Source organism: Triturus cristatus, chromosome 1_2 (genome assembly GCF_964204655.1).
Source record: "Triturus cristatus chromosome 1_2, aTriCri1.1, whole genome shotgun sequence".
NCBI lineage: Eukaryota > Metazoa > Chordata > Amphibia > Caudata > Salamandridae > Triturus > Triturus cristatus.
In genome coordinates, this window is record NC_140580.1 from 823103149 (window position 1) to 823125033 (window position 21885).

General features: G+C 45.4%; 1 protein-coding gene and 1 long non-coding RNA gene across 7 annotated transcripts in view; one reads left to right on the plus strand and one right to left on the minus strand.

Moving 5' to 3' along the window:
- LOC146868075 (uncharacterized) overlaps window positions 1-10421 on the minus strand; it is a 127549-nt gene extending 117128 nt beyond the window's left edge. The window contains exon 1 of the long non-coding RNA XR_014962408.1: window positions 10216-10421. This is a non-coding gene — a long non-coding RNA (uncharacterized LOC146868075). The remainder of the gene's footprint in view (window positions 1-10215) is intronic.
- The window catches only part of RNF207 (ring finger protein 207), a 1105462-nt gene that overhangs the window by 803285 nt on the left and 280292 nt on the right, over window positions 1-21885 (plus strand). The window lies entirely within an intron of this gene.

Genomic DNA, 21885 nt, shown 5'->3' on the forward strand with positions numbered 1-21885 from the left:
GGACGTGTGGTTTCAAACATTAGACACTCGTTGGGGCTCTCTAGACACCTTAAGGAGAAACCGCACTTTTTCATCAGGTCTCTGTTTAGCCCCGGGACACACTTGAATTGCTGCAATGCGATGCCATTGAGATGTGTGATCTCATGGGACTCTGTACTGATCAATAACACGATCATCACGGGTCTATGAGTTTGATCTTTCCACATCTTGGGCGCAATTCTTCTAACACGCGCATTTGCACTGTGACTTCACGCTAAGGATTGCAATGACTAATCCGGGCACACACTTAGTTAGACATTGCTTCTTGTATTCACACTTACTTTTGTGTTCTATAATTTATCAAAGGCTTTTTTTTTGATGATCCAATCGGGACATACACATCTTTGTCTCGCCTTCGGTTAGCTGCACCTGGTTGACCACGTTAAAGACCATATTATTATAGCACACGAGAGGTGTCACTCGCTTGAGCAATATGTTTATGAGACACTAAGGATGGAGATCTCTCCCTTGTGACCTTGTTAACCTCAAATTTGCCTGTGCCTCTACTTCTTCTCTTTATAATATCATTATACCATAGGGAACGAATGTGTTTCTCCCCCTGTTGACGCGCCATGCACCTGATGATGAGGTTTTTATAAAAAGAATTGGTGAGTCTACACTTAACCATGATTTGTTCTCTACAACTGTAATAATGGTTGTGCTTTTTAACCAGAGCCTCGCTATGCTTCCTATGTTAACCATTTTTCCTTTCCTTGATAAATCATAATTGGTTGATTGGTCAATATCCAGTTAGTAGTCCAGTATAATTACAGTCTGGATTATATCAAATGGATCACTGGTTTACTGAACTGGTGGTGATTAACTAATTTTTTAAAATGTTTTACAGATGCCAAGGGTGGCTCTTGATATATATATTTTTCCAATTTTTTCCTTTTCCTTAGGTGACCCCTTTTATAAACAATACATAAGGTAGGGGCACCTATTAAGGGTTGACTAACAAACTATTTTTCACCCTTGTTTTCACACCACACTGTAGATAGTTTTTAGCACACTTCACTTTAGCATTATAGGTCCTGACGAAGCGCCATGAGATCCCTCTGACCGACTGGGCGCGAAACATGTTGACCAGAAGAGTAGAGCGTAGCTAGCCACTCCTCCTTTGTGAGCAAATATAGCTTTGACTCCACTCACCCCTTTTTAACAAGGTGGTTGACTGAGCCAATAAAGTTACATTTCAGATTAACCAACCTTTTTAATTCACTTACATCTACACTTCCGGGCCCTCACACGCATGCACCATACGGCAGGGAACAAAAGATCTCCGATAAAGAGCCCCTGTATGGGTGCCCGTCGGGTATTGCACCGCCGACCCGACGAGGAGCAAAACCCAGATGATGAAGCATGACACCTAGCTTGCTGGGTGTGTGAGGGTTTCAGTTCCACCCTTAAGGGATCCCCTTCCCTTGTGCACTTACATTCACTAGGTGAAAGTCTGGTATCGGAAAACTTTATTCCCCTTCGACTTTTCACCCTGTAGGAACTACACACCTCTCGTTGATACCGCTACTTAGGGCTTATGTGTAGGACCTCTATAAAAATAGCCCACCTTTTACTCTCCTTCTCTTTGTTGAACAACGATTCTTACCTCCTGCCAGACAGCGTGATCACTCCCAGGAGTCGGGAACAAAGGCTTGGGCAGGAGGGAGGTCACATCTCCCTCCTCCCAAGCAGGCTAGTGAAGTGGCACATCAAGACGGTGAGCTTCAAGGGCTGCATCACCTCTGATATGCATTTTTGAAAAGAAGGGGACCCCTACAAAACCAATGATAGAGAATATACTTTTATTTGGTTTCATAAAAAACCATAAAAGGGTGGAAAAACCACCATAGATAAAACTTACAAGAATGTACATTGTGATAATTATTATAAAAAGTATAAAAACATGTAAGCAGAACTTTCAAATGGTTTCAAAACCAGGTAATCTAATACTGCGCAAGTTGGTTAACGGGTTCTGCGTTGTCCAAATCTCTTGCTGCATTTTTAAAAAAGTTTATGGCTCTGCAGGAGAATGGGATGGATGAGCCAGTAAGACAGTGAATGACTGCTGCTCTACAAGTTCTTATTTGTTCCTTCCTAAAGATCTCCCGAAGGTCCTTTTTGCGCATTTCTGCCAAGGCAGGGCAGATGAATAGTAGATGCAGTAAAGACTCATCCCAAGCTCCACACAGGCGACATTCCTTGGATTGCCATACGTGTTTCCATTTTGGGGTCGGGTCCTTTGAGGGATATGACCCTAGCCTTAGTAAAGTAAAAAAGTGTTTTTTCTGGGCTGAAAAGTGATCCAGCAGGTAGGGTTGGGGTTGCAGCCTCTGGTATGACTGAATCACGGCCCAGGCATGTTTATTTCTTGCTCAGGCAATTTTATCTAATAATATGGAATGCCGTTTTATCGCTTTGTTGACCAATTGTTTAAAGCAAGAGTAGGTGGAGGCTGTAAGCCATGCCTCCTCTAACTTCAATGCTGAGAGAGAGGCCCTCAGAACTTTGAAAATTGAATTTGTGAAGCTAGCTTGCTTTTCAATTTCCGCCCAACAATAATGTGCGAGTGTATTTTCCTCTGCGTCCCATATCCTCCAGTAATACTTGACTAGTATGCCTTGTTTGTCAGGGATCTGATTTTTTAAACCATATTCGAGACGAATTTGGGCTTGCGGGATGTGGCGGGGAATTGCAAACAGCTTCTTAAAAAGGATTGACTGATCCAAATTCAGGCCTATAGCATCCTTACCATTCAGGATTTCTGTGCCATATGAGATGGAAGGCAGGAATTTTGCTGCTATAACCTTTAATAGATGCCCAGTGGAGCCACCTGCGAGTTTGTTTTTTAAAGTTTTAAAGGCAAACTGCAGCTGTTTGAATTTCGTGTGACCTTGGGACATATGGGTCTTAAAAGTGAGTCTGCGATCAATTTGGAAGCCGAGGTATTTGTATGAATCCACCTCGGTCAAAGGTCGTGTATCCAAAATCCAGGTAAATTTACGGTCAGCTTTATGGTGTTTGTTAAAGCTCATCACCTTAGTTTTTTTGTGATTGATGGTCAGTTGGACCGAGGTGGTGTAGGCTCCGAGTTCAGTAATTAATCGTTGCAAACCAATTGGTGTTTGCGCCAGTAAAACGATGTCATCCGCATATTGGAGGCTGGATATGGGTGTTGTGCCAAGTTTCGGAGGATCGCATTGGATTGACCGGAGATGCTTGTCCAAATCTGCGGTGTAGATGTTAAAAAGGCACGGTGCCAACACGCACCCTTGTTTTAACCCGTTGAGTGTGTGGATCTTCTTGGTGATGCTAAGTCCGTCTCCTTTCCTAATCTGGACCCACGTTTCGGAGTACAGTTTGATTATAGCCTCCAGCAACTTTGCTGGGATGCCCCAGTTGTGCATTTTTGCCCATAGCCTGGCTCTTGAGACCTTGTCAAAGGCCGCTTTGAGATCGATGAAACATACGTAAAGTGGCCATGAATTACTAAGAGCTTGATTGGCCATGAGTGTTACTGCAGAAATATTCGTCAAGGTGCCCATCCCGGCCCTAAAACCGGGTTGTGTTGGGGGAATAAGGTTTATTCGCGCCACCCAGTCCTCTAGATCTACCAACAGGTTTGATGCGTAAATTTTGGCCTCCAAATCAATTAACGCAATCAGTCTGTAGTTTGCAGGATCAGAACGAGAACCCGATTTGTATATTGGGCTTAGAATGCTTCCCCTCCAGGAGTCAGGGATCATATTAAAGGTTAGAATGTCCGAAAAAAGAGGGGACAAATAATCTGCCCACAATGGTGGATTGTGCCGAAACAAGGCATTCGGAAGGCCATTGGGCCTGGGGGCACCCTCAGATCTTAATTTTTTTATTATTTTCGGTACTTGGCCTTTAAAAATCCGCAGGGGAAAATCTGAATCGGAGGGGAAGTCGTTTTTCGTTGAGTCTCTAATGGTAACTCTGTTGCTGAGTTGGGAGCCGCTGTCAGCGGTGCCTGGGGAGAAGATTTTGTTGTATAATGATTCGATGTGGGCTCTCCATGTGTCTTCCATGATGTCCGAATTATAGTGGCGATGCCTGCCGTTAGTTAGCTGGTTGATGATATCCCAGAAAAGCTTGGAGTCTCTTTGTTTGCAAGAGTAATGGAGTTTCGCCCAAAGATGTTCCTGGAATGCTTTCTTGGCCGCCTTGATATCTTTTTTTAAGATCTTTTTTGGCTTTGGAAATTAAAAGCAATTGATCTTTAGTAGGAGGTAAGCCCTGTGTTCTTAATTTACGTAGGTTTTTGTTCAGATGTTGTTTTTGAGTTCTCAGGCTTTTGGTGAACCATGCTGCCCCCAACGGTTTGCCTGCTTTTTTGCCAATAGCCAGTTTGGACCAATTTCTGATTTAGTTCGGTGGTAAATGTCTCCCAGGCCCGGATGCTGGATGCTTCAAGATTGAGTTTCTCCAAAATGCCAATACATGTTGCCATAAAGTCACTGATATTATCCTTTTTCCAGATAAGGCGTTTAAGGTTATAGCATTGGAGTTCTTGAGACTTTGCGTTAATGAGAGTTGGATTTATATTATTACTTAAGAGTGTGAAAGATTGCGGTTGATGGTCACTCTCTGCTCTATCCAAGATTTGAAAGTTTTTGATCTGAGAAGCAAGATTATGATCTATAAAGGAATAGTTAATGATTGAAGCTGACTTTTGAGTGACCCTTGTATATGCCGCTGGGGTGTCAGATGGACAGTGCCCGTTAAGCATACGCAGAGAAAGTTCATACAAGTGAGCTGCGCATTGCATGCCGAGGGTGTCATGTCGGGTTTTGGCCAGAGTGTGCCGCCTAATGACATTTGTTTCTTGCAATAAAGACATGTTAAAGTCCCCTTACAGAATGATATTAGCGTCGGAGTAAGCAAGTTTTAAAGTGGCAAGTGAGGCTAATAAGTGGTCGATGCTTGCCCATTTTAGTTTAGACGCGGGATGAATGTAAGTATTTATGATCAGCAGGCTATTGAAAGGCGGAGTGTCAAGTTTGACACATAACAGCCAGGGGGAATCAAGATTTATGGAAACGGCGAATCCAGAAATATCAGTTGAAATAAAGGTGGAGAGGCCCCCTTTTGCTCTCCCTCGATTGGTCGCCTTTGTGGCCAAATTCTGGAATTCCTTGTATCCTACTAGGGGAGTAGATTTTATTAACCAGGTTTCCTGGAAGAGGAGTATTTTGTATTGTATAATAAACTCCATGAAGTCGGGGTCTTCTAATTTTGTCCCAAGGCCGAACACATTCCAGGAGCAGATTTGGTAGCCTTTTGTAACGCCCTGAACGTCTCAGGATCGTTTAACAGACACGATAATGAGAACGCAACCACTTGTGAATGTTTAGTTATTTTAATGAAGGCAAAAATAATACAAGGAATAAACAAAGGTTATAGTCACTGGAATCCTCCAGGCTAAGTATGTTACCAGCCCACAGCACGGATGGTCCTAACCGTCCTCTGCATATACGCCGATCCCGGCGTATGCCAACAGAGGGCAGAAATGAAATGGCCGACAATGCCAATCGGTAGGCTGTGAGGGGCACGAAGAGTGTTGGGGAGAATCGAGGAGTCAGGGAAATACCCAGCCGGGGTCTCTACCTGAAGGGAGCAGCCGCTCAACCTCTTCCTCAGACTGCACCGGGACGCGGAGTCACCTCCTGGTGATGCGTCACCGATACCCCAATCACAAGCAAAGAAGACTGAACCGAGAGCAGCCGCTCGATCGATCCCGTGGACTTCCGAGTCTGTAACGCGGCAAACACCTCCTGGTGTGCGTTACAGCTGGCAGTCCCTGTATCTCTGGTCGGGCTGGGAGTTACGACTCCAACCAGCAAAAGCGCCACTGCGCTTTGACTCAGCCGAGTCAAAAAGCGAAGCTCAATGGTTATCCGGTAGAGCTTCCGGGTCCTTCACAGGTGACGATGGGGCAAGACACGGCCCAGGGAGTAACGACTCGACCTACCTCCGTTCTTGCCTTACTGGAGCACCACTCCGGAACACTGCTCTTCACTAAGCAGGTACGTCGGTGTAAACACAATATCCGACAGCGTTGTACCTCCCGGTTCCTCCCTTTATAGGGCGTGTTTTCCTTGAGTTATGTAACAGCTCTCCTGTTTACATAAGGGCGTGTTTTCCTTGAGTTATGTAACAGCTCTCCTGTTTACATAAGGGCGTGTTTTCCTTGAGTTATGTAACAGCTCTCCTGTTTACATAACCTCTCAACCGCTAAGCATCCTGGGAGATGTAGTCCGTTTTCGCTGGTTACCGTTTTCCTCCCCTCGCATGACAGGAATTCTTGACACCTTTAGGTGAATTTGTGGCGACTTGTGGATTTTTTCATGCCCTGGTTTGGAAAATTCCGGGCTTATTAAAGTGCCGGAGTCCAATGGGCTGACTGACTTCAAGGTGAACAAGGGTGATTGTAATTGTCCTAACCGTGGAGTCTATGCCTGGAGAAAGACTTTGGTTATCCGGGCCTTTGGCGCCTTTTAACAGGCCCGCTGGTTGTTTAGGCATGTGTAATGGGCTGGGATAACGTGGGGGGTCGATCTTTTTTAACTCAATGCCCCATTTTCCAAATGTAGCCCTCTGCTGCCAGATTTGCTCAGTGACGAGGGAGTCAATGAACGTGGCGGTAGTTGATTCTTGGAGTTCCACTGAATGCTGATTCTGGTAGAACCCTATGCTTTTGATGTCCCTGGAGTTAATGTGGCTCAGAGTGGGTAAGGCCCTAAATAACTTCAACAGGACACTTCTATTAAGGAAGTCATGGTTGCCCCTTGAGACATAGTGGGGGATAAAATCCAATTTTTTATTATCTGAGAAAATCTCAGACTGCTGCGCACGTTCAGAGCTGTATTCCATTTTGGTAGCTCCCTCAGTAGGCCCAGGAAGCATCAAAGGCAGATGCGGGGAGGCATTAGTATTGTCTAATGTTGAGGTTTTATTGGCCTTTGTGTTTGTGATGACGTTGCGTCCCGGACTCGGCTTGTCCTTTTTTTTTTTTCCAGTTTTTCCTGAGTTGCTACAGTCTTTACGGTTGTTGTCTACAAGCGTATTATCCACACTGGGGCTCATTGTGGTTGGATGGTACAGTTCAGTCCTGGGCAAAAGTATAGAGTTGACTGTTAGTTTTGGCGAAGTATTAAGATGATGCTTCTCTTTCTTTGTTGGTGGTTTAAATAAACTGTATAAGTTATCTGGCAGCGTTTGTTTGATTTTAGTATAATTTGGGCAGCTTGGTGTGATAACAGAATCAAGTTGGGCGGTTGGAGAGTCCTTGTTGCATGTTGCTGCCGAAGTATGTGGGACCTCATCGTTGGTTTTTTGTTTCCATCCCTCTTCTGGTAGGACAGTAATTGCATTGATTAAGTGGTTTGATCGCTTGCTTTTTCTTGCTTTTCTAAGGCGTGTTTTTTCCCGCTTAGTTGGTGGCTTGGTTGGTTTAATTAGCCTTCCAGGAGAATGATGGTGATTATCGGAAAATTGAGAGGCCGAGGTATTAGAATTATCATGAACAAGAGCGGCCAGAGGTACTGGTGTATTTTCTGAAATTGGCGACGAAGATTGGTCCGTACTGCCGATTAGTTGTCCTTCCATGGGCCTGGAATGAGCCATATCCTTTACCAGCAGGTCCTCATCAACTTGCCCTGCCTTGGGAGAATTGTTCAAAAGGGCTTCCTTGGTGGTGCCCAAGAGGTCTGTTAGTAAGATTGGGACCGCTGAGAGTTTGTCGATAATTTGAGTGCAGTGGCAATGGCGCAATTGGTAGGTAGTCTCTTGGTCTCGCTGAACCTTCGTGATCATCTCATTAAAGCTTTGTATTTTTTGTTCAATCCCCTGAACGTGAATAGCTAAAATGTTTAAAAGGTCTACTTGGGTGTCGAGCTTGTTAGCGTGGAGGGTCATGGCTTTGCTTATAGTGTCTAGGGTGTTGAACAGAAGTGGCCAGACAGAAGGTTTTGGAGAGCAGCTAATTTCTTTGTTGGAAACCTGGGCATGGTAATCCGTGTTGCTGGAGAGGGCTGGAAGCCGATTGCTCTGACACTGGCGTCTAGGTGGCGTGCAAGATAGGCCCCTTGTGCTTATGCCCTTGGATTGAAGAAGTGACGGAACAGGGGTGGATCTGTTAGTGTTGGGCTGAAAAAACGACTCCTCCAGCTGATATAATGATTGTACTGGCCTGTCTCTGCTGTTTGTATTATGATTGTTAGGCTCGTTCGCTACAAAGTGGCAGCCGCCGGATAGCATGATCAAGTTGCCAATAGGACACGTAATGTTTGAAGTCGATTGAAGATTGATGGCGCCGTCATTGAGGCTTTTGGGGTCTTGAGAGCCTAATAAAAGTAAAGGTGAGAGTGATGACTTCAAGCAGGGGGGTGCTAAGAGAGACTTGGACGACTGAATATGATGGTGAATTTGTGCCTTGGTTGCAACAGGTGTTAGTTGTGGGTGCAGATCCGAAAAGTGAAGTGCGTTGGAAGATAAAGTTTGCAGACTTGGTACTACAGTGGTTGTTTTAGGTGTTGCTATCCAACCACTCCTGTCGTCCTCGCTCCTTATGGTTGTTCCATCCCATAAGGGACCCATGAGGGCCCCACTTGTGAAGGCTATAGTAGGTTGGGTTAATTTGTTACAATGCGAGGTCTTAGGGTTGTTATAGTGTTGATTTTCCGGGGTGGTTTTAATGGCGATTTTTAGAAAATCAGTAATCAGAGCCCGTTTTCTACTATTTTGGCCTAAGTGGGACCTTGTTTGGGTCATGCGAGAAGCTGTGATATCTCTTTTTTGCTCAGCGTCCAGGGCTGATCCTGTATGTTTATTCGAAGTCGCTGTTGACACGACACTTGACTCAAGGTGGATTGCACTCGCAGGGACTTTAGAAGGTTTCAAGTGTGCAGGCTCGCAAAAGAAGTCTGGATCTCTGCCACTTAGTGGGTCGGATTCAGACGGCGGCCTGCTAAGGAGGGCTGTGGTGGAAACTGTTGACTCCTCCTTAGCTTTGTGCTTTGATTTGGGTGGAGGCGTTCCTCTGGTTTTTCCTGAGCGCATCTCAGGCTGCTGAGTTATAATGCTTGGTGCTTGACGTTTTACTTTTACTTCGCTTCGTGCTTTCTTCACACTAATCCTGCTACCGCTGCGTTGTGTCGAAAGACACGGAGAACTAAAATCGCCGGAAGAATCGCGGCGGGCAGCACCGTGCACCGTGCTTGTTCCAGTTGCGGCCCCTCAAAAACATGAACGCGTCCTCGAGGGCCGCGACAGCCTCACTCCTCACTCCTCTCTCAAGGTTAGTGTGCAGGATTGTGATCGGCAGAGACGCTTTACTCGTCCCGTCGCCCCTTCACTGTTGGATTTACTCCCCGTCTTTTGGATTACCATTTTTGGATCCTCTTCCCTCGAACATTTCACTAGATTTGACACCCCTTCTTCGAATTCCGGACCTTTACTGCTCCCGGCCAATTTCAACCTTCGGATGTTGTCCCTTAAGTGCCCAAACGATTGATCACACGCTGATTTATGTCCGTTTTTCACCAATTCAAAGGATTCCCTGTACTTTAGTTGTACTACGCCCAGCACACTTTAAAACTATGACCATAGTCCTGATGATGGCCTGAAACCAACCAGGCTGAAACGCCGTCGACAAAACCCAGCAAAGAACTTTTTGGCTTATTTGTGGTCATTGAGCAAAAATGTGTTCATAACAGATTGTATATTATTATTCCTTCGACCACATTGTTATTATCTTAATTTGCGCCGTTCACGCTGTTTTTCACTCATTGTGTCACTGCGCCGTTCACTATCACTAGCACGCTCAGTGCTCACCTATGTGTGTTTTTGGTCATTTGTACTTTTATTGTACTGTAGTGCTGTAAAAACTACCTACAATATACAATTCTTTTCTAATTTCCTTTGGTCTCCCTTTCCCTTTTTTTCCCCCTCCCTCTGTGATTTATATCACTAAAATATTTGTTCCTTCTAAAAATGATATCCAGCTGAGACGTTGTTGTTCTGTTATAATCTGCACCAGCTTGGAGCACTCAGCAGCGTCTCCTGCTCCCAGCAGCCACCAGCCACCAGGGGTCCCTGTTCCGGGCTCAACAACGATTCAACACGGCTGTAGGGGAGTTTAAGCGGCCGTCCTACCTGTTCCACCGGGCAGTCAGCAGATCCGCTTTTCCAGCAGCCGGTGGAAGCAATCTCAGCAAGCTCGCAGGGCTATGCGACCTCCTCCTCACTCGCTCGCTCGCTCGCACTGCAGGCTGCACTGGGACTGTGGGGGGCCACGAGAGCCGTGAAACCGCAGGCCGGGATTGAAGTGCTGCCCGCAAAAGTGTGAAGCTGCAAAGAGAGAAAGCCGCGTTCTCCTCGCCCCTCGCTCCTTGCTCTGCAGCTGACGAATGGCTTCGGCGATCTGGCGTCAGGAGGAAAACCAATGAACTTGCTATACGTAGGGACAAACCACATTAGGTAAAGGAGACTATAGCAAGCTTCAATAACAAATGCCAAAATATTCTACGTGTGTGCTAGACGAAACCACTAGTTATACTCTATACATAAATCAAAAATACATAATTATTATGAAAAAATATATAATTTTATTTGTTTTCGATTTACATTTTCTGTTTTTCTAAATTCATTTTAAATCATTTGATTGAAGAGAATATGCAGTTACAATAAATATTAACAAAGAACAATATATAAAGTAATTATACTAAAATCGATCATCCTATTCATTAAACAATTAGACAATTCAAATAAATAAGATTGAATATATGGTCGATGAACACTTGATAAGGGAAATTCGGTAGATGTAAGCTACGCGCGTTTTCGGGAATTCTGCCTTCATCAGGGGACCATCTATTGCGATATAATTCATAGCATACGAACTCAGCTGAGTTAGTAGTAACGAAATTCCAAGCGAGATATAAAGTGATTTTTGTCTCAGGAGACTGAATCATGTGCTATAATTAACCTGCCATGAGTTATGGATGATTAAGGCATTAATCGTATACACACCTATCCATGTTTGGTGCATATAAGCATTAGGCTATACACGATATAGTTTTAGAAGTGGGTGCTGCATCCCTTGATTGTAGCGTCTCAGGTAGACCTTGTAAATGGGGTATGCTCCAGTATATCTTAATGTTCGATAGCATGATCCTCATGGAGCTTTGAACAGATATCGTGGATACGCGTTCAGCCGTCAGGAATCACCCGCATATGCATCAGTGCTGTGGAGGAAACATCTCTCCCCCTTCTCCCAGCACATTTGCACCCAGATAGGGAGGTAATTAGTTAGTCAAGGAGGTGTTACTTTTGGCACTACTTACCGCTGCCAAGGCTGGTTGGTTGCCAGTTAAGCAACCAACCCCTTTACTCAAGACTGCATTAAGAGGGAACTCCATCTGACCTGTGACTGATGTCAGCAACCATTTCGTTGCTGTCTTTTTTTTGCATCTCCCCCTCCCCCCTCACCCAGCATCATTTCAGTGGTAAAAGAAGCCGTGGCTCCCGTTCAGCGCCATGGACAGGCAGGACAACTCTGCCCCCCGGCTTCACGGGCCAGGTACAATTGAACTGACTGTTGTGGCTTGGTCCTGGGACACGCATAACCTTTACCCTGCAAGGGAACAGCACAACTCGACCTGCAAATAAATGATTGTCACTAGTGTTTTTTCATTGACCTCAAAGTTACATTTTCCTTTTATTATTTTACATTGATTTTCGATTACTTCTAAAATCTAAAACGTCAGTTATATGTATGCTATTCCATTAGTTTTGGTGTCTAAATTACGATAAAAATACACTCTATTTTTATAAATTGGTGTTGGATTTATCTCAGGTCGTGTCAATTACTTATCGTCCATGTTGGTACTCAGAAATGCTTAACACGTTTCTCTAGTAAAGCCTGACTGCTCTTTGCCACTCCACCAGGACTGAGCTAAGGATTTATTAGTGTAAATCCAAGGACCATCTTTGGTGTATTTTGATAGTATTAGATGGTGAGGGCTAACCCCCACACCACATAATACGCCAGTTTCCTATCCCGGGATTATAGAGCACCTTGAAATACTTCAGGATGTACGCTGTCCTAAAAGCTCTCATGCTGTTTTTAGTACTACAAAATTGCTTCATCTAGCATATCGGCCCCTAGTAATAAAAGAAGCAAGCAAACATTTCCAGCCTCCTGGGACAAGGCAGGGGCTTTTCTGAGAAAATTGCCAGGGCTGCTTTGGGTTCCCAGTCCGGCCCTGCTGGTAGGATGAGGGGCAAAAATGGTTCATGTTTAGAGGCTATCCTTCTGATAAATGCCAATATTTGTGGTATACAGTGTAATGCGATAAACCAAATCTCTTCTGCATGTTACAGAAATACAGCATTTCTTTAACATGCAGAAGCATTTCAGTTTGGTGCATTAAATTGTTTTACTGTCAGTGGCAGCAGTGTAATAATTGAACGCACTACACTTAACTGATGTGCTTCATGCCAAATGTGTTGATGGATTGGGGTACATCAACTTTATTGGCTACAACGCCAAAGAAGCACAAATTACAACCCATGTAAAGTTAATCACCAGTCCCAGAACAAGTTATACCTTATAGATCAACAACAGATAGACTGAATACCAAAATATAGGAGGTCCTTGATTATTTTTTTTTTTTAAAAAAGCCTAAGAATTGCAATAATGAAAAGAAATGCTCAAGGTCCAATTTTCTAGGGTTACTAGAAGACCACCAGCAATAACCCGAAATACACTTTCACTTTGAATAATACGGATAATACAATGTCTGCTTATGGGACTTGTTAGACCTGTCAGCCCTTTGGGTGGTCCCTCCTCATCATTATTTATTTTGTCCCCCTTCTGCCTCAAACCCTGTTGTAATTTTTCCTTTTTGGGAACCACCAGACTTTTTAGTGTTGATGCAGGGTCAGGGAGCCATTTTCCCTACCCCTGGAACTTCTGTCTGAGGGCCTGAGACACAAAATGGTGGCCACCCATTGTCACCTGAGAAATAGCCAGAACACACTAGAGGTTTCTAGAACCTTCTGCAACATTCTAGAACCCTGGGACAGAGGGAGGCAGTTTAGAATGTTGGGAAGCCATCTCAGGGAGGCAGTTGGCAGTTGGCAGCTGACTAGAGAGGAGAGAGGACCAGTTCAGAAGGAGGTCGGAGTAAGGCAGCAGGGGTGGAAACCAGTGCTTGGAGTGGGGTCCAGAAACCCACCCTTGATGCTAGTCCCTACTGACCAAGCCCAGCCTAGAGCCCTGCGTGGGATCAAGATCAGAAAAACCATCTTAAGGACCTAAATATTGTGAAGAGGCCTTAAAGAAGAAGACCAGCAAGCTCCTGACCTGTTTAGCGGTGTCCTCCTGGAGTCCTGACGTCGAGAAGCCTGGAGACCTGAGGCCTGAGGTGGAGAAGCGGCGCTGACAGAAAGCAGACGTCGTACCCGGAGCCGTCAGAGGTCGAGAGAGGGCGCCGACGGAGGTCGTGGAGAGGCACCGGAGGTCGAGTAAGGAGTCACCTGAGGTCGAGGTGAAGCGCGCCGGAGGTCGGGAGTGGAGATCGCACTCCGGAGACGCCGGAATCTGAGGTGAAGCGCGCCGGAGGTCAGGAGTGGAGATCGCACTCCGGAGACGCCGGAATCTGAGGTGAAGCGCGCCGGAGCTCGGGAGTGGAGGTCGCACTCCGGAGACACCCGGAAGTGGGGAGACCGTGACCCTGCGACGCCGGAAGGCGACATCGAGCCGAGGCCGCCCAGCGACATCGAGCCGGAGCAGCCCCGCGACATCGAACCGAGGCCGCCCAGCGACATCGATCCGGAACAGCCCAGCGACGTCGACCCGGCGCCGAGCGGAGCCGATCATCGTGAAAAGGGCAGTAAGTGGTAGAAAGGGCATCTGAGGCCCTGTGGAGCCCTAAAGGACCATTCTAGGGGCTAGAGGGGTGTTAGAACCAGCCTGGGAGTGCCAGGGGGGAACTGAGACTGGTGCAGTGACCTCTGTGAGGTGTTGTGTATTTTGGGAGAACCAGATCCTTAGGTTACCCTTATTCTACCTCAGTTCAGGCCCAGCCTTTACCAATCTAGGTGGGACACCCCCCATGTCATCCAAATGACCACAAGCTGTACTTGGGCATAGTAAAACCAAACTACCTCAGGAAAGTGATGTGAACTGTAATTGTCATTAATTGTGTTATTTAAGTTATTGAAGGTGCTTTATTTATTGACTGTATTTATTCCTGCATTGTATTTATTGTCTGACAGTATTTATTAGCCATTTGTATTTATTGCACCCCTATTTATTCCTTGCTTATTTATGACCTGATCCTATTTATTGAAACCCCACTGTGGTATTATTTATTTGACCTGCCCTTTTAAAGGAGAATCTTATGGTACTGTGTTTATTTTATGAACCCTGCAACTAAGTGAAAATAAGATAAAGACAAACTACTTTCTTTCATAATTTTTACGGTGTAGTGTCGTTTTTGGAACGGATGAACGCATGGTTATTGTGAGGGTGTGACGTACGCTTAACACGGTGCCTGACCCCCAACCGCTCGAGCCAAGCTACCATTGTGCTGGGAACCTGGTGACTGCTAACCCGGTTGCCCGGTTTCCAACAGGACTTTACCAATGGAATGATATATTTTTGTAAATAGTTGTAAGACTGATGAACAAATGGAGGAGAGAGTGAAACTTTCTGCGTGCTTATTTCTTTTATGATAGGCCCCTAAAACCTCTTACCTCTGTTATCAGGGTTGTGCCAAGGTGGAGTGAGGCAGGCTGGCTGTAGTACAGGTAGCCATTGCTCAGAACTAAACACCTAGTCGGGTATGGTAGGATTACTCTGGCAGCAGCAGCACATTACTCATGACTTTCCCTGAAAAATGACAGTGCACATTGTCCATTATTCAGATTGGTTCACTGTTTCTTTTCATTGGCATTTAGTTGCATTTGACCCAATCCTGTCCCATTTTTCTCTCAGAGGGGTTTACACCAGGAAGGCTTGCTTATCCAATCCTGCCCTGTGAAGAGTGGGGAAGGATGGAATGAATGTTGGTGCTTAATGTCTGCCCTCACACGAGATGCAGCCTGCAACACCCGAGACAGTGACGCCAGCAACATCATTGGCCTACACTAGATATCACCAAAGACTTCCATGGCAAGTTGATTTACTGCCTGGCTTACAGATGCCTGCTCCGAATGAAGATAAGGCAGCCCAGATTGAGATCATATTTCTAAATATATCTGTGTATTTAATGTTTTTGTAGAAAAGAGGCAGCAAATTCAGAGGGGTGCAGCCCCAGAGCCCTAAAGCTGAAATGGCCACTGGTTCCCAAGCAACTGCCATAGCTTTTGACTCATTCCCAGGTTTACCAGCACTGTTAAATCGGGGAATGCACCAAAATGATACACCTGGCCACGGGAGACATAACGTGAAGAAATATCTTTATCTCTCCTCGTTACTTCCTCTTTCTGTGTGCTGCAGAGGAATATGCCTCTCAGGATTGCTTTTATGCTCCTTCCTGCACAAAAACAATCCTGCATGCAGTGAAGGCACCCTTGCACCAATGTGCAAGGGTGCCTATTGGCACTAGGCAGTGAAAATGGCGCCAGTGCAGGGAAAAAGGCAGGAATGCGCCTTAGTCTATTATATACAGCACATTCCTGCCCTCTTCCTGTCATGCAGTGTAGCGAAGCAAAGTGACTTGTTGCACTTCATTGCATAACAAATCTCATAAATATGCCCCCGAGTGCGGTGCCCAAGGCTCTGTTCAGAAGCCAACAACTGATGCAATTAAATGTCATTGTGCCAAATACCAAGGCTGCATAGTATTATATCCACTTGATGCCTCTTTAATCCACTAGCAGACACTCCCTGTCCCTTTATCTCACTCTTCAAGGTTCTTTCTTTCCCCCTTGGTGACGTTTTCGTCTTTCTCTTCCTCTTGTCTTTTTGCTTTGTGTGTTTTTCCCTCTCTTGTTCTCAATAAATGTCGAATGCTGAAAAGTAAATGCGAGTTTCCAAAAAGGAGTGCTGTGGCCCCATCGGCAACTGTTAGCTCAAATTAAGCACTGGGTTTTCTGAATCGTTAAATGGGTTTAGGGAATCATTCAGAATCAGTATTTACAAGGGGCCTGTTTTTGGCATCCCATCCAAATACCAATTCATATTGGCATGCTTTATTGTTCTATGACCTAAATCCAGTCGCAAAACAATTATATTTTACCAACTACACAAAGGTAGTGATAACCCATTTGCAAACAAGAAGTAGTCCCCAATGGTTCCTTCCCCTTTGCAAATGTTGATTTTGTTTTTTAGGAGTAGGTAGTTCTCCATGAGACAACTGCCTATGCCTAAAAAAGTTTGTGAAACTTTTCATTTTATTTAAGGAAAATGAGCTGCAATTGATGGACAGAATACAGAGCAATGTCATACATTCACTCCAGTACAGAGATCTGGGTTAAATCCATCGTTGTTTTGCTCGCCATTCCAGTTTGGACCCAGCCATATGCAAATCCGTATTGACCCTGCGCCCACTCGGGGTGACAAATGCAAAAAGAACAATTGATGGACAGACTGGGTTGGCGTAGTGGGCAAAAGAACAATGGATTTAACCCAGATCTTTTGACTGGGGGAGAATGTTTGCATTTTCAGCATTCCGTCCATTATTTGTTTGCTGTAATATTTTTCGCCCTAAGTGGGATGGGTATGCCCAGACGTGGGGCCCTTGCTCACTGTGCCAGTGGATTCAAGCTAGTCTGGCTGAAGAAGGGTGACATACCCCGAAATCTGTCCCAGGATGCTTGCTTCCGGTCCAGGGAGGACCTGGCCTGGCAGTTCGGTCTGGGCTGTTCCCATGGGGCACAGGGTCAAGACTGATTTGCATATGGCTTGGTCCAAACTGGGGTGGCGTAGTGGGCAAAAGAACGATGGATTTAACCCAGATCTTTTGACTGGGGGAGAATGTTTGCATTGTCATCATTCCGTCCATCATTTGTTTGCTGTAACACTATCCCTATGATGGCAAAAAATCGTAAGGAGATGGAATTTGTGACTCAGCCCAGTGATATGCATGAGGTAGAACAGATTCATACCCACTATGATTCGAGTCATTTTGGAAAGTGAGCAATGGAAATCTGCAAAAGCTTTGCAGGAGTTGTACTGGGAACAACAATCAACTGTTGGAGCCTCCCAGTAAAATCTTTGTGATTGGAAAAATAACATAAATTCACTCCATCCACTACATTCCTGATTTTCTTTTTATGAATCAGGCTCATCATCTGGTGTGTGTGACATGACTAGTAGAAGTGGTGACATCTCTGGGCATTAATCTTTAGGACACATCCCTGTCTGTTGTAATGATGTAACTACCCTCCATATGCACCCACACAATATTTCGGTTTGTGGCCCTTTTTATTAGGCATGGGGAGGTACTGGAAAAACATTTAGCTCCATTTGAAGAGTATACAATAAATATTTGAATTCAACCAGTATAGTACTGCCAGAAATTGGCTTATTAATTGAGATGGGGTTATAACATAATTCAGATTCTAAGTCATAAACCCTGTTCAGCCCCTGGTAGAAAGCACCAATCAATTTCCCATGGAAACGCATGTTCAGTTCACTAGCACCAAAAAGCATTAACATTAAAAATAAAATACAGGAACAATATCAAACTAATTTAGAAAAATTAAGAAAAATGTAATAAGTAAAAATTCACAAACATGGTCAAAATCAGATAAGGATAACCAGAGATATGTGTTTTTTTTTTAAATGTTAAAGCAAGCTTGTCAAAAAATACCCTTAGGAACTATTGAGATTTGGTGAGTTTCAGGTGCATTACCCAAAACAGTCATGAGAAGTCAAAACTGCATTAGAAACAAATAGAAAAGATGAAACTTTACCAGCAAACTGTTTTCCTCAAGGGGAATAGAAGGTCAGGAGCAGGGGCAGTAATCATCCACGAGGGCACACTCCAATGCTTGCAGTCTCCCAGGTGTATTGGTGCTAGGTCTCTCTCCAGAGTCCATTCCCATGTGGTCAGCTGGGTATCCCTCACTGGAGGGAGCCCTTTGTAACCCTGCAGCAGCAGGAAGCCACCATTTGAATCTTGGAGAACAGTTCCAATCGCTGGGTGCCAAAAGAAGTAAGGAGTCCTTCAGTCTTCTTTCACGAGCAGTAAGGCAGAATTATCTTTAAGTTGTTTCTTCCTAGGTACAAGACAGCTCTTTTTTACAGCTATATGCTATTGTACAAGTGCCATTTGGTCAAATTATATTTCTTCATGAATCATATGCACAGCCATGCAAGCCTTTCAGGGTTGCTTGTAAAAATACCCCTTATTGATATATAGAGTAGTTAAATCTAGATTCATAATTAGTGCACCAAAACATTTCAATTCAGTATATAAACTACTCTGTATTACAACAATACAGAAAAGAAATCTCTAGATTATATGCAACATTTTAAATGGAAATTATTCTTATTTTTTGCTACTTTACTATATTTAAAAACACTGAAATCCTGATTCACAAAGGTAATTTACATGTTTGAGTAACTTTACTTCTTTTGATTATGTTCGCTTTGCTTCTACAAAAAATCCAAATGAAAGTTACATATGAAAAAAACAGTAGTAAGTCCAGCACCGAACATGGACAACCACTGGTACTGTAACACCTTCCCAGAGAAAAGAAAGGAGGTAAGAAAGTAAAATGAAACCCTATAGAAAATAATGTTCAATTACATTTAATTATTTAAAATAGTTACGAATATAAAGAAAAATAACTTAATTTTAAAAAAATATGAAAATACTATGGGGGTGATTAGGATGGAGGGCGGACTTGAGTCCGCCCGCCACCCTAGCGGTAACGGGACCGCCCGCCTGCCATGCGGCGGTCCCGCCACCCCAATTATGATGCGATCGCCACAGCGGCGGTCGCATCAGGCATTTTAACATTGCAGCGGGTGCTGCTGGCTGCAGGACCCGCCGCAGTGGTAAAATGCCATGTTGTGCATTGCCATATACAATGTGGCAGGCACCCCGCGGTGCCTGCCACCTTGTGCATGGCTATGTAGGGGGTACCATAGGTACCCCCCAAGTGCAGCCCCTGACCCCCCACCCCCAGGGGCCCTGCAACGGGCCCCCACAGCAAATCCCCGCCAGCCTTTCCATGGCGGCATTGCCGCCATGGAAAGGCCTTAGAAGCCACACATCATAATATGGATGGCGGTGCCTGCCAGGCACCGCCACCACATATGTGCCCCAGCTCCGCCCAGCCGGCAATCGTAACGATTGCCGACCGGCGGTGGGTAAATCAGGATACGATGGCGGATGGATCGCTACTGCAGGGCCAGCGGTGGCGATCCGCCCACCATCCTAATAACCCCCTATGTATGTATTATCTAATTATAAAGAATTGTATTACCTTATTTTGAATTTAGGGAAACTCTAGAGTCCGCGATCTCCGCATGTTAAAGTATGTAGAAAATACGTTAATTTAATTTTGTTTAATTTAAACTTCAGAAAATAATTGTACATTAATTTGTTTCCATTAATTACATGTTTAATTCAAAATTAAGTTAGTAGCACTGTATCATTTGTTTATTTTGTTCCACATTTAAAATATCTATATAAAATTAATTTACATTAATATTTAACATTAAAATATGTTTATTATTTATTTTCAAGTTAAATAAACTCACTTATTTTTCCCTATACCTTACCATTCAGAAATCTCTACATTGACTGCTGAGTCGCTCTGCATTCAAAATAAGCGGTCTATTAGGAAGGCGGGTGGATAGCCGCCGCCGGGCTGGCGGTAGCAACCGCCGGACTGGCGGCGGACATCCGCCCTCGATCCAAACCCTGAAATCCGCCGGTCCGATTAGCATTGCGGTCGTGACCGCAGCGGTGCGATTTTCCGCCCGCCACTTTTCCACCGGTTGCAGTCCACCCGCTTGTCTGGCGGGCGGAGCTGGACCGCTACAATTGTTGCGGATCAGGGTCAAGCACCACTGGCACGGTTATGATGCCGGTGGTAGCCAGCCTTTCCGCGGCGGTGGGACCGCCATGGAAAGGCATGCAGAGAATGTCTCCGGGGGTCCATTGCGGGCCCTCAATGTGTTGGGGGGGTGTGGGTACACTGGGGGGGTACCCATGTACCTGCCACACAGTGCAGGGACATGCTTTCTTGGACATCGCGGCGGTGCTGCTGGCAGCAGCAACCGCCACAATGTTAACTGCCGTGATACGACCGCTGCGGTCGGATTTCGACTGCGGTGCATACTAATTGGACCGGCGGTTTTCCCGCAGTCCTAGCGGGCGGTGTTTTCCCGCCACCATGGCGGTCGGAGTGAATTTACCACTCCAGTCAGTGCAACAGGAGCAGGAGGGAAAGTGTTGGATAGCGGAGGGGTAAAGATTACTATTCCCACTCCAGTAGGTGCAACAATAGTGAAAGTGTTGGATAGTGGAGTGATAAAATTACTATTCCCACTCCAGTGAGTGCAACAGTAGGGAAAGTTTTGTATAGCAGAGGTAAAAATTACTATTCCCACTCCAGTGAGTGCAACAGTAGGTAAAGTGTTGGATAGTGGCAGGAGAACATTTACAATTCCCACTCCAATCAGTGCAACAGTAGGGAAATTGTTGGATTCTCACTCCAGTCAGTTCAAAATAAAAAAAAAAAAAAATTATTAACAACAAAAATGTTTAAAAAAACAAAATACATAAATATATAGATGTTACAAATTAAACTACAAACATATTGAATATTAAACCTTAAAATATAGGGGGGAGGAGCCTAGCGCTTGACCAAGATGGCTGCGTGAGCTTTGAGCTCCCGAGACCCTCGCGCCCTCCGTCAATTATCCTGTTCTTCATCCTGTTTCTTATGCACGGTATCCTGCAGATGAGTCATCGCAGGGGCGATTGACGCTGCCCGGGCTAAAATCGCCCGCCGGGGACCGGAGTTGTGGACGACGGCAGCTTGCGGCCTACCTCCGAGGGATGCCAGGAGCTCACGTTGGCAAGATGCCCGGCCACTAATTGAACAACAGCGGGCCTGTGGGGTGTGAACGGGCGGATGGAGACCGCCGCACTTTCACTTTCACTTTCTCACCCTTTGTTGGCTCCGGCCTGAGAGTGCTTCCTGAGGATCCACGGACATCTGGAGGACTTGCGCCCGACCCTGGTCGATGAGTGACGGTCCGGCCTGTCTCATTTAGCTGGGTGAGGGACGTTTCTCCGTAATTGCCTACATCGAGTCTGCAATGTCGGCCAAAGCAGAGGCTGACAAGCCGAAATTCAAGGCTACCAGGCGGGGAAGCTATACCCAATCCAACAATATGGATCGATATGCCCAGCAGAAGGGGTCGCCTGGTGGATCGGGACAGTCGCTGGAAGTACAGAAAGCTGACCCTTCCCCGGCCTCGGAGCTGTCGTTGCAGGATGTCATGGGGGCTATTGAGGGGATGCAAACATCGATCGGGCGACAGTTTGATGCCTTGGCACAAAAAGTGGACACGATTTTGGTCGATGTTAACTTGATACGCGCGGATTTGGCCAAGACCAATGAGCGGGTCAAGTCCCTGGACCTCAAGACTACTGGCCTTGCGGATGATGTTTTGGGACTGCAGGCGGAGGTCGAGAAGCTGCGGACTGCTAGTGACCTCTCCGCCCGTCGGCTGGAGGAATTTGAAGGTCGGGCCAGGCGCAACAATGTGCGCATTACTGGAGTCCCGGAATCCTCGGAAGAGCGCTCAGTGGACCTACTCGTTGAAGACTTGGTGGTGAACCATCTTGC